Consider the following 12,680-nt stretch of genomic DNA (forward strand, 5'->3'; position numbering starts at 1 on the left):
TTAGTATTTGGCTTACTAAATCCTGTTGTTTTTAGGTCTCGCCTAGTGACGCGAGATCTATTGTTACTGACTTGCTTCGGAAGGGAGACAGGAGAAGTGCACGCGCAGGACAGGCTGCAAATGTAAACGCGCCTGTGAACACGCACATACAGACACGCGCGATGTGCACATCTCCTGTCCCCCTTCCGTCCACGCAAGCCAGCTGCATGCAGTAACTGCGCCAACAAACACACACACGCACAAGCCGGCCACAGCCAGTGCACGCGTACTATTCTCCCACAACACGCGCATGGCGTGCTTTCGCTTTCCCTCCCTCCGGTGTTTCAGCCTACGGTCCGCCTTCTCTCACGGACTCTGCGCTTTATTTTTTTAACTTCAAGACTGAGCGCGGCGCCTACTTCAGGGACACCGCGCGTGGTTTATTTATTTATTTATTTATTAAAACTGTAACACTTTTCCTGCTCATTCAGGATTTGTTTAGTGGGGTTAGCTGTTGTGACAGCTTATAAATAGTAACTATCCGCGTTGCCATGTTACGCAGAAGACACTGGTTTCCAGAGAGCTTTTTTTTCCCTGTTTGTTTTCTGTCATCCCATCACATGCTCCAACCTGTGCTGCCCGTGGAAGGAGGCATCCCTGCAGCTGGCTTGGTACACTTTGGGCCCGGCCAAGTGCGAGCAGAATGCCCATCCGTGGCAGTGTGTGTTTTTGAACCCTGCGGCTTCAGTTGAAGGAACTGTCACCTGGTTCCAGAATCCAAAAGCCGTGACCGGCCATCGCTTAGTTTGGTTGCCTGTCTGTCTCTGCCAAGCGAGTGCCAGGCCTAAAGGTAGCGCGGGGACCTTGTCCACTCCCGGACCAATGTACTTTGTCGTTTGTAGATAGCCTGTGGCGTTGCGGCCCTAGATGAGCACTTTCCTTCCTGCCGGACTTCTCACAAAGGGGCACATGCTTCAAGAAGCAGGGTCTTACCCAGGCTCTCGGTGGTCAGATAAGATCCTTGTCCCCCCCGTGGATAGATGCATGCTGCAGACCTTGGATGGGTCTCTATTGTGCGGAGTTGAAGATGGAGGAACTACCGGCAGACGTTGGGGCGTCGTTCGGTCCTTACTGTCTCTGGTAACTGGAAAGCGAGGAAGATCGCCGATTGGAAAGAGTTTGGAGGTCTCGCTTTTGCACTCCGGGCAAAGTCTTCCATTTGTTTGACTAAAACATGTTGTAACGCAAACATTTGTGAGATTGTTCCTTGTTTGAAGTGGCGTCGGGGAGGACTTCCGCATTTCCGAAAGGGAAAGGAACATACGAGCTGAAGTCTGCAAGGACAAGTGTGCACTCCAGCACAGCATGGATGGTAAGGAGGAGGGCGGGCACGGCTTCTAAAACCACCGTCTCTAGCCGTAGTTTTGATAAGTAGGAACTAACCTTCCCCACTTGCCTAGCGCAACATGTAAATAACGTTGTTCGATTTTAAGGAGTAAGAACACTTTTAAGCCCATACAAGTTTTTGGCATCTGGCTAGGACTGAGTGGGGGCATATTGTAGGCGGCGACGTATGCTTTGCTCTCAGGAATCAAGGGACCTTGATACTCCTGTGCAGGGTTGTGTGCTCGGCGCGGAAGGTTGGCTTACCACAGTATGTCTCCTGTTCTGTTTTTTGTAACATGGAGAGCAAGTGAGGGAATATATGCACATATTTAGGTCGAGCATACCAGTCAGTGCAGCAGTCTGGTTTCAAAAGACCTCTTGTGGGCTTACTGAGAGCTTACCTGGAGTTAGAACAAGCCCATTGCTTACCATTGGTTTGGCTTTGTCACTCCCATTTGTTCGCTCCTTATCTAATGGCTTTCTGTGTTGCAGTTTGTCAGTCTTGTGTTTGTCCCTCCCCTCGAAAATAGCCTCTTTACCATCTCTGATGGGCTGCCTTTTATACCTTTCACTGCTGACTTCCAGCAAACGAGTTTTATTTTAATGCAAGCACTCCATGTTAATGCATGTTTTCTAGCTGCCACTCTTGTATGCTTCTATTCACCCGCCTATACTCCATATTGCTCTTTGCTGCCCATATGGTTTTCTCCACCGGGCTCCATGTTACTTTTTATTGCCTGCGTGCTTTCTCCCCCCAGCACTTGTATTCCTGCCTCACCCATCTGCTTCTCAGTTTTCTGCTCTCTGTGTTGATCTCTTGCGGTTGTGCTTCCCTCCCCAGTGCTTCACATTGTTGTTTCTCTGCTGTGTGCTTCTCTCCCTCCAGCGCACTTGTTCCTCTCTAGACCATGTGCTTCTCTACCACCCGCTCTTTGTGTTACTCTCTCAGCTGTGCGCTTCTGTACACGTTGTTCTTCCCCATCATTTGCGTCCTCTGTGTTGCTTACTCCTCCCCTCTCCAAGTGCCTCATGTCATAAGGCTTACATTCCCGATTTAGACAAGAAAACGCACAGTTAAATCCAGTTCATACTTGATGTGAGAAATATTTCAAAAGGAACTTAATACGCTTTAAGTAAAAGGAATACTTGGTCCCGTAGCAACCTCCAAATGGTTGACCCCGTGATCTGCTTAAAATGCTGGACCTAGATCAGCATATGTATGGACCTTCACACACCTAACAGTTGTATTTGGGTCTATAAGAACCCCTTTCCAAACGTATTACAAATACTTAGTGGGCTTAGGGTTGGTAATCACATTTATTTCGGGAACGATCCCCCATTAAACTTACAGTAAAAAATCAATATTATCATTTACATAATTATTGTTTGCAAAATGCCATTTGTGCGCAATATACAATAACTAGCATATGTTAACATACCAATAAAATAAAAAAGCTTTACGATTCAGGTCTATGATTAAATGTATTTCTATAGGTAGTCACTAAGGTCTAGTTATTGTATCCTCTATATTGTACTCCAAAACGTGGTGATCTTTTTTACATATAATTCGTAACGGTAGCCCTCAAACGCCATGCAGAATATAAACAGTTAGTCTTGTTAAATGGTAGCGGCAGTTTCAGTCGATAACCCTTCAAGTATTGCCCGGCGGTAATCGCCTCTCATACCAATCGATAATTTACCAATGAAAGAGGCAGGCGCCGGAGACTGGAAGGCAGGAAACAAAGTTTTTATTCCGTCGGAGCAGAACACATCAGATCAGACAGCAAGGTATCGTCACGAGGTGCTCTAACTGCATCTCTGAGACCTGGTCTCTTATACACACGTTTATGACTTTATTGCAGTTTTATCATACATGGCACATTCTTGAGATCGCTTGGAACATGAAAGAACATCCTCGGAATCCCCACTTCGAGCTCGTTCCCACACATATCTACAGTGGAAGTCCCCACCCTATCCACAGTAGGAGATGGCTATCACACAGCTGGACATTCCGCCAATTCCCGGGGGTGTGTGCGACCGGCCGGGTCTCAGGGGGTAGGGGCCTTGATCTACTGTAATCCCTTTGATGTGGGGTGTTTCCCTTACAGTAGGGGTAATAAACTGCATCCGCAGGGCTAGGTGATGGCCTGGGACCGGTTTGGACAACGGGGCGCAGAGGAAGGGGGTTATCAAAGAGATGCATGACCATGTATGGGATGTCGGTCAGGCGTGGGATGTGGTTCCATGGCAGGGTCGCGCAGAAGGAGAGGGTTTATGGCCCGTGTATGAGAGAGCGGGGGTGGCCGGCGCGCGGGGGATGCTTGCAGCGCCAGGGGAACGCGCTGGCGATCGACAATGAACGGGGGAGAGAGTGGGGATGCCTAAAATGGCGGCCGCGCGTTCGCTGTGCGTGGCGCTGGGGAGAGGCAAGATGGCGCAGATAATGTTCAGTTATAAACTAAATTTCCACAGTCTGACCAAGGACAATGAAATCTCTAAGATCTGACTTCAAAATTCTGAATGCTGTGGAACAATGCCTAACTCCCATTCTGAATGACAATGCCTTTTATTTATCTGTTTTTAAAACCAACACATAGATAAAATGTATGTCATTTACAATGCCACTAGCTCAAAGTCTAGCAAATGCGAGACCTATTGAATTGCAAATGCTTGTTCTGATTTCTGTCTCTTTTTTCCTGTCATAATGCCGGCCTTATTTAATAAGTGTCCGGCCTGTGGAAAAAAGATGGCTAAATCAGACCCACACTGTCTGTATTGCTTGTCTACCTTTATCTCACAAGCCAGACCAGTGTTACTACTGCAGCAAGTTTTCAGAAAGAACCCTTAGGGAAAGGGAAATTAAACTGCACTCTATGTTTTAGAGAGGAAAGGGTGCAGCAAGTGGCAGATAAGAGCATCCCTCAAAGAAGCCCTCCTCTCAAGCAAGGTTGGAGCACAAAGAGAAAGGTGAGAAAAGAGAACTCCGGACTCACACGCCATCAAGGTACAGATCAACTTCCAAAATACCTTTGTGCTCAGAGTCAGCATCGAAGTCGACGTCGAGGCGTCCTTCGCCGTCGAAGCGAACAACTTATGGTGAGAAGTCCTATCATAGGCCAAAGTCGACACCAACGCTTAGGCGGTCCAGGTCTGGCTCGCCTATGACGGCAGGCAGCCTTGGCTTGACGTCGAAGCCCGCTGTCGAGAGTGTCCGTGGCGACGTCGAGAACACCACAGACGTCAAAGGTCCACACGCACCGACGTCGAGCCGAACACAGAGGGCCTCGACGCCGGTAAGGCACAGTCGCTCGCCAACGGCGCGTCAGCACTGGCATTCTCTGTCGAGACGCATGACGTCGACACATCCATCACTGAGGAGGTTGACGGCAAGGAGGTTGCCGTCGAGGAGATCGACGTCGAGACCTCTCACATCACCCTCTGGATCTAGGAGGTCAGGAAAATCGCGGCCCAGATAGACGGTCAGAAGATTGACGTTGAGGAGATCGCATTCCAGTCACAGATCTCCTCCTGCCAAGAGACCTAGCACGACGTCGAGAGACCGCAGGACGTCCAGGTCGTGACATCCAGCAGTCTCTCTTCCTCCCCGGGACTTCAAAAAAGTGCAAGTCACTCCTGAAACCTCACCAGTTCCGGTTCCAGCCCCTGCAACTAACATCTCCCCGAGATGGCTGGGGGACATAAGGGAGTGGAAGATTCGAAAGATAACAAGATTTGCACATACTCCTAGTAGATCGATATCTCCTATAATAAAATCAGTGCATTCCTCTGAGAGACATGAGCGACGTACCACTCCGCAAAGGTCTCCGTCTTTGAGAAGGCGCACATCACGTTCTCCTAGGAGTCGGGCATCCAGATCTCGCCACCGCTCTCCTAGGAGACGAAGCCACAGATCTTCTTCGTGGTCCTCAGACTCCAGACCATCAAAGGCAGACTACTCCTACTCTTTCTTCCTCTCCTCCGAGTAGAATATCGCCCATTGATGATATTGTAACCTTCAATGAGGTCTTGTGTAGAGGGACTGCGAAGCTTCATATTGAGATGCCTGTATCTACTCCTGCAACATCAGTCCTCTTCGAAACACTCCATCACTGGTTTTCTTCTAGACCTTTGCTTCCCCTAGTGCCTGGCCTGCTAGAGCCTGCTCTACAGAAATTCCTGACTCCAGCGTCGGTGGCGGGGGGGGGCCCGTCGCAGATCACAATGAAATACAAGGCTCCTGAGCAGGGCCTGCTTTTTCTGAGTGCTGACCCTCCTCCGGACTTGGTTATTGTGTCAGCGGCACGGAAGAACCAGACAAAGGGCAGCTTCATCTGCAGTACCCCCGGATAAAGACAGTAAGGCCATAGATTCTGTCGGCAAGAGGATGTGCAACACCTCAGCATCCTATATGAAGGTAGCCAGCGCCTTGGCCTTACTGGGTCGCTACAACCGTTCTCTGTGGGACTCTCTCTCACGCTTCACAGAGAAGCTGCCAAAGAAAGACATACAGGACTTCCTGGAGGTCCTTCATGAAGGGGGCCTGGTGGCCAATCAGGGCATCAGTTCAGCAGCTGATGCCTCTGACTTAGCTGCCCATGGATACTCACATGGGATTTGTGCCCGTCGCTCTGCCTGGCTGAGATTGACGGGTTTGAAGCCAGAAGCTCAACATCATATCCTCAATCTTTCTTTCAATGGGACATCGCTCTTCGGCACTCATGCTGATGACGAAATGTCACGGATGAAGACCGAACTGGACACAGTGAAGGCGGTTGGGCTCGAGAAGAGGAAGGATTTCAGGCGACGCTACCGCCCCTACTATCGACGCCAATACCAACAGAGTTCAAACCCCTCCGTGGTCCTCCCAGCAACATCAGGGAAGATCACAGTCCAACCAGCGTCGTCCTGGCAGCGGACGAGAAGGGAACTCCAGACAGTCTACACCTGCTGCCAAGCAACAACAGAAGCAGTGAGTGCTTGCTTCCCCTAACTCCGTTACCCACTCCGGTGAGGGGGGCGGGTCCGTTTCTATCTGGAAGAGTGGACCAAAATCACACTAGACAAGTGGGTGCTCAATATTTTGAAGAATGGGTACTCCATCAGGTTCAAGTCACCTCCACCTTCTATTCCTCCTCAAAAAAATGGCATCCGTTGCATTAAAACTTCTGAGAGAAGAGGTATCCGCTCTACTCCTAAAGGAGGCCATCGAGTAGGTTCCATGGCACCAATGTCGACAGGAATCTACTCCCGATATTTTTTGGTCCCAAAGAAAGGTCCAAACAAGGAGTTTAGGCCTATACTAGACCTCTGGCTTCTCAACAAATTCATTCTGAGGGAGAGGTTCAGAATGCTGACATTACATCAAATAATCCCGCACTTACATCAAGGGGACTGGATGTGTTCTATTGATCTTTAAATGCCTATTTCCACATCCCAATCGCTCAAAAGCATTGGAAGATTCTAACATTTCACATTCAGTCAGACCACTTCCAGTTCACGGTCCTGCCTTTCAGACTGAAGTCGGCTCCTCGCACTTTCTCAAAGTGCATGGCAGTAGTAGCTGCATTCTTGAGGAGGAAACAAATCTTCCTCTACCCTTACCTAGACGACTGGCTTCTTAAAAGTGCATCTCCAACTCTTCTGCAACAACACCTCGCCTACTGCATTCAGCAACTGCATCAGCTGGGTCTGCACGTCAATTTTAAAAAATCCATCCTCAATCCAACACAGAGGATACATTACCTGGGCGCGACTGTGGACACGGTAAATGCAAGAGCGTATCCTTTGGAGGAGAGACTATCATCCATTCTCCGCAAGTGTCAGACCCTCTTGAAGAGCCCTCATCCCACGGCGCGACAGGTTTCATCTCTAATGTGGTCGATTGCCTCGTGCATTTTTCTGGTCCCAAACGCCTGACTTCACATGAGACCTCTGCAGCAAACTCTGGAGGATCAATGGTCTCAGATCTCCAATCGCTGGGAAGATACTGAAACCATACCTCTATCTGTTCAGCTCTCCATCAGTTGGTGGATATGGCGGTCTCCTCTCCTGATAGGAACTCCTTTTCACGAGGAGCTTCTCAAACAGACTCTGGTGACGGACGCGTCCCTTCAGGGATGGGGCGCTCACATGGGGTTCCTGCAGAAACCAGGACTGTGGTCAGAAAGAGAACAGCTATACCACATAAACATGCTGGAGCTCAGGGCGGTTCATCTAGCTCTCAAGGCGTTCCTTCCTTCCATCAAATCGACTGCTCTGCTTGTTCAGACGGACAATACAACAACGATGCATTACCTGAACAAGCAGGGGGGCACCAGGTCCAGACCCCTGTCTCTGGAAGCGCAAGCGATTTGGAAGTGGCTTCTAGCACGAGACATGAAGATCTCCGCAGTTCACCTACCAGGTGTCCTCAACGTCCAAGCGGACGGTCTAAGCAGGCATTTCACAGAAGCGCACGACTGGGTGCTAAAACAAGAAGTAGCGCAGGACATCTTTCGCAGCTGGGGAACACCAGACATAGATCTCTTCACGGACGCAGTAAACGCAAAATGCAGCGTCTTTGCCTCCAGATACCCACAACCAGGCTCCGTTGATAGACTGGTCAGAGACATTTCTACGCCTTTCCACCAGTTCCCCTCATTGCCCTTGTAGGAGAGTAGGATCTGCACTTATGTTGCCCCCACTTTTTTTCTGATGTATACACTGGTTTCTGGCTATAGTCTGGCTGGGTCCCTGCTAATCAGGGCCCCAGTCTCTCTGTTCTCTCTAAACAACTTGGTGTGCATATTAGATGCACTAGTGATTGGATACTGTGGTACCTTATGAGCCCCTAGTGTGTGGTACCTTAGGTACCTAGGGCATTGGTACTTCACAGGCCTACCAGGGGCTGCAGCATGTATTGTGCCACCCCTGGGAAGCATTCACAATCTGACACCACAGGCCTGCTACTGCAGCCTGTGTGAGGTAGTGTTAGCACTCCTCACTGAGATATAGGTTCCTATATCTCACCATACACACACAGATAAACCTATCAGCCACCCCTATAGCAGGCCCTCTCAATCCTATGGGCAGGGTGCTTGGTTTACTATGTGAGGGGGTGCTTCTGCATGAGCAGGACCTCTCTGCAGCTGGCAGAGTCTATTCTCTGTTGCTGTTTGTGGATGCGGTTAAACCATATACTCTTAAGTGCATTATAACCTCGCGGTAAATGCTAACTTTGGAATGACTGCATCAAAACATATCGTGTTTGGTGTCAAACAACTTGGAATCATACCCCCACACCAGTAACTGGTGTGGGAGTATGATCCCACCCTTCTAGAGGGGATGACATGTACCCACTGTACTAAACGGTAGAAATCTGAAAGAGCCCTGGCATCACAAAGTGGATGCCACCAGCACAGACACTGGGCTGCCCTCCTGCTGCTGACTGAAACTCGCAGTGGAGGAAGCCCAACAAAAGGCATCCTGTCACAGGGAGGTGTCACCACCTTCCAGACAGGATTTAGTGTATTGGAGCTGGGTGGGTGCACTCTTAGAGTGCTTTGAAGTCCTGCACTGGGGGAGCAGTAGGCTCCTCTGTGCATATGCCAGCTCAAACCGGTTTAGGGGCTACCTGCCCCTGCTCTGGCGCGAAACTGGGCAAAGGGAAGTGGGTGTAACCACCCCCTCCCCTGACCCTCCTAGAGGAGTGGTCATAGAGCTAGTCCCTCCCCTTTCTTCACTATAAGATAGCAAGCATTGCCATTGCAAAACCGATTACCCTGGACGACGCTCTACAAAGAAGAATCCTGGCCCTTCGACGTTCCACTACCTTTGGAAGACAGAAGAATCTCCCTTGGAGTCGAGGAGTGACTCCCCTGCTTGGCAGGCACCAAAAACCTTAATCAACGGTTGCAAACTTTCCCGCTTCCGCCGGAGTTCGAAGACCCTGCTGCCCCGGAAGTGGATTTCCTGACTTCTCGATGGCCATTGTGAGTCCCCAGCAGAGCTGTGGCGAGTGGACCCCACGAGTGACGAGGAACAGCAATACCCGGGGACCATGCACTATTGTCGAGTGCAAACCCTAAACAACGTTCTATGAACTTGTGCATTGGACCATTTGTGGCCCAAGCCTCCAGCAGGTCTTGCACCAAAAATCAGCTGCCTACCCCGTCCCGAGTGACCGTGGGCTCCTGTGAAGCATTTCCTGAGGCGCCGTCTTCGCGATCACTTGCCCGTTGGCTAGTGGGTCCCCCGCAGCCATAACCAAAGGAAATGATGGACGGAGTGTTGAACATTGCTGAACAGTGTTGAACAGTCAACTGATCTGGGTTTAATCCATCACCGTTCTTCAGCCCACTCTGCCACCCCAGTTCAGACATGGCCATATGCAAATCAGTCTGGCCCTGTGCCTCATGGGAACAGTCCAGCCCGAACTGCCAAGCCATGTCTTCCCTGGACCGGAAACAAGCTCCCTAGGACCGGTTTCTGGCATTTCAGCCGTCTTCAGCCAGGCTTGCTTGAATCCAGTGGCAAAGTGAGCAAGGGACTCACGTCTGAGCATACCCTGCCAACTTATGGCGAACAAAGCAAAACCCAAAGGAAATGATGGACGGAGTGTTGAACATTGTAAGCACTCACCCCCAGTCAACTGATCTGGGTTTAATCCATCACCGTTCTTCAGCCCACTCTGCCACCCCAGTTCAGACATGGCCATATGCAAATCAGTCTGACCCTGTGCCTCATGGGAACAGTCCAGCCCGAACTGCCAAGCCATGTCTTCCCTGGACCGGAAGCAAGCTTCCTAGGACCGGTTTCTGGCACTACAGCCGTCTTTAGCCAGGCTTGCTTGAATCCAGTGGCAAAGTGAGCAAGGGACTCACGTCTGAGCATACCCTGCCAACTTATGGCGAACAAAGCAAAAAGGCGTGGATATATTCCCCAAAGTCAATGAATCCAAACAACAACAGTATCCACGGGTCTAAAACTTAATCTGGTTTACTAGAACACAACCATGTATGGAGTGACCAGAACATTTGTCTGGGCATTCCTATTGGTAGGACGGATTCCCATCTCTCACCGAGGTGACATGCTGCATCATCTGGGTCTCCTCCTAGCGCCACGCTAGTGACGCCAAGGGCTACAACCCTTCACCTATGAAGGGGAGCTCACGGATGTTTTTTAGAATAAACGGATCCCCTAGATGTGAAGAGATATTGTTAAGGGAGTAATGGACACTGTGTGAAAAAAGTGAAAGTGATATATTAAATGACCCCTGGGAGAGAAGTTTTATTTGATATCCCATAAAGGCCAGATTAACAAGCATTTGCAATGCAATAGGTCTCGCATTTATACGAGTTTGAGCTATTGGCATTGTAAATGACAATGCTTTTTATTTAAGTTTGGTTTTTTTAAAACAGAAATAAAAGGCACTGTCATGTACAATGCTAATAGCTCAAACTCTTGCAAATGCGAGACCTATTGCATTGCACATGCTTGTTTCCGTAGGCATGTGGGTTGCAGCTGGTGCTATTTCTTTGCAAACATAATAGTCTGCTTCTGTAATGTATTTTCTCTTTTCAGAAATGTGACTTCATTCTTGTTTAAAGGAGAAGATTTCATTGCACCTAAAGGATGGAGACATGCATTTAGGTGTTATGGGCCAGTTTTGTAGATAACTTGTTTCTAATTGTACATATTTGCTGGATAAGGGACGTAGGCATGGGTGATGTGGTGATGTGCAAAGGATCACACACTTTTCAAAAATTGGAAGCTGGAGGTAAAATGCGGATATTCTGATTCTTCAGATAATTAATTACACAATAACCACTTTTTTAAAGTTGACCATAAGCCATAGCATTGTACTACATTGCTAGCAAACTGCATTACATCACATAAATGCCATCAACATATCTATCATGAAAAGGAGACAGTTGGAATACATACTGGTAAGACAGCTCAGTGGAATGTGCACCCGCCACAGGTTTTTGTTAATCTCCAGCTTTAAACGAAACCCCGCATGGAAGACTTGGCCTTTCACTTTGGGGAAATGGCTTTCATTGGTAAAAAGTGACACGAGGTAGCTCAGAGTGAGGTGCGGCGCTATATAAATTCTCATGGCTGTTGGAAATATAAAAGACAGCAGCGGTGTGGCCAAACATAAACATCCTCAGCCGCCTCCCACACCAGGATAAACCGCTGTGGCCCCCGACCCTCTGTGCTACAGCTAGACCACCGTCGCGGCCACCGACAAAGTTGGCGCGTTCCCTCGAGCATCGTCCCCCCTCCCGGGAGGTTGCGACCCGCGCGCACAGAGGCGCCTCCGCTCCGGCGGTGAAAAGGCACGAAGCATGCGAGAAAAGCCGCTGCTCTCGCCGCTCGTGCCAACCACGCGCCCCGCAAGTGTGCACTTAATTAACACCGAAAAATGGAAAAAGCACGCACCCACACAATAACAAACAGAAGCCTCTGACTGAGAGGCGCCAAACTTCGGAGGACCGCATTTTACACCTCCCCCCATCGCGTTGTCCACGCTCCGAGGTGCCGTCTCACAACCTCGTGTGACAACACCTCACATGTCTGACGAGATTGTCATGTACCGAGCAAGTGCAGTTACTGCCGCGCTGCTACACTAATGCAGTTGTGTATGTGTGTAAGGGAGGTGAGTGTCTTTAAACGGAATAAAGCGATAGGGAGGACTGTATTTGTGTTTAAGAGCGGTGTATACCTAAGGGATGTGCAAATGTAAGGGAAATGTTTGCTTTTTGAAGCAATGTGTGCTTGTGAGTGAGATGTGCATGCGTGTGTGTGTTTGTGTGTGTCTGTTGTGTAAGGATGTTATGTGGTAAGGAGATGCCTGTTTACTAGCGGTCTGAGTGCAACGGGGTCTGTGCAAGTGAGATATATATGTGTTTAAGAGTAATGTGAGCCACTAAGCGCTACACGTCTAAATGGAGACTATGTAAGAGAGCGTTGTGTCGGAAATAGATGTATGTGTGTATGTTGTGTGGCTATACAATGCGTGGTAGAAAATGTGTAAAGAAGATATGTGGCCGGGTAAGCTGTTTGTAAATGAAATGTGCGAGTGAGGGAGAGGTGCCTACGGCGGAGTGACCCATAAGTGCATTTTAGGGGTTGTGTTTCTTAGGGCAAGACTTGACATGCACTTGTAAGAGAGATCTGTACGTGTGGTTCTGTATGTGTGTTTCAAGAGAGAGAGTGAGTGCGGTGTAGGGGGCGTGTTGGTGTAGCTGTGATAGGTGGGTGTTTAAAGAGATGTACGAACGTTAAAGAATGACGTAGGATAGAAGTTAAGAGGGGCGCCAGAGGAGAGGGGT

At 49.3% G+C, this 12,680-nt stretch overlaps 1 protein-coding gene across 1 annotated transcript in view; it reads left to right on the top strand.

Annotated features, from left to right (window-relative positions):
* The window catches only part of VANGL1 (VANGL planar cell polarity protein 1), a 385,233-nt gene that overhangs the window by 127,384 nt on the left and 245,169 nt on the right, over positions 1–12,680 (top strand). The window lies entirely within an intron of this gene.

This window comes from Triturus cristatus, chromosome 8 (genome assembly GCF_964204655.1).
Source record: "Triturus cristatus chromosome 8, aTriCri1.1, whole genome shotgun sequence".
NCBI lineage: Eukaryota > Metazoa > Chordata > Amphibia > Caudata > Salamandridae > Triturus > Triturus cristatus.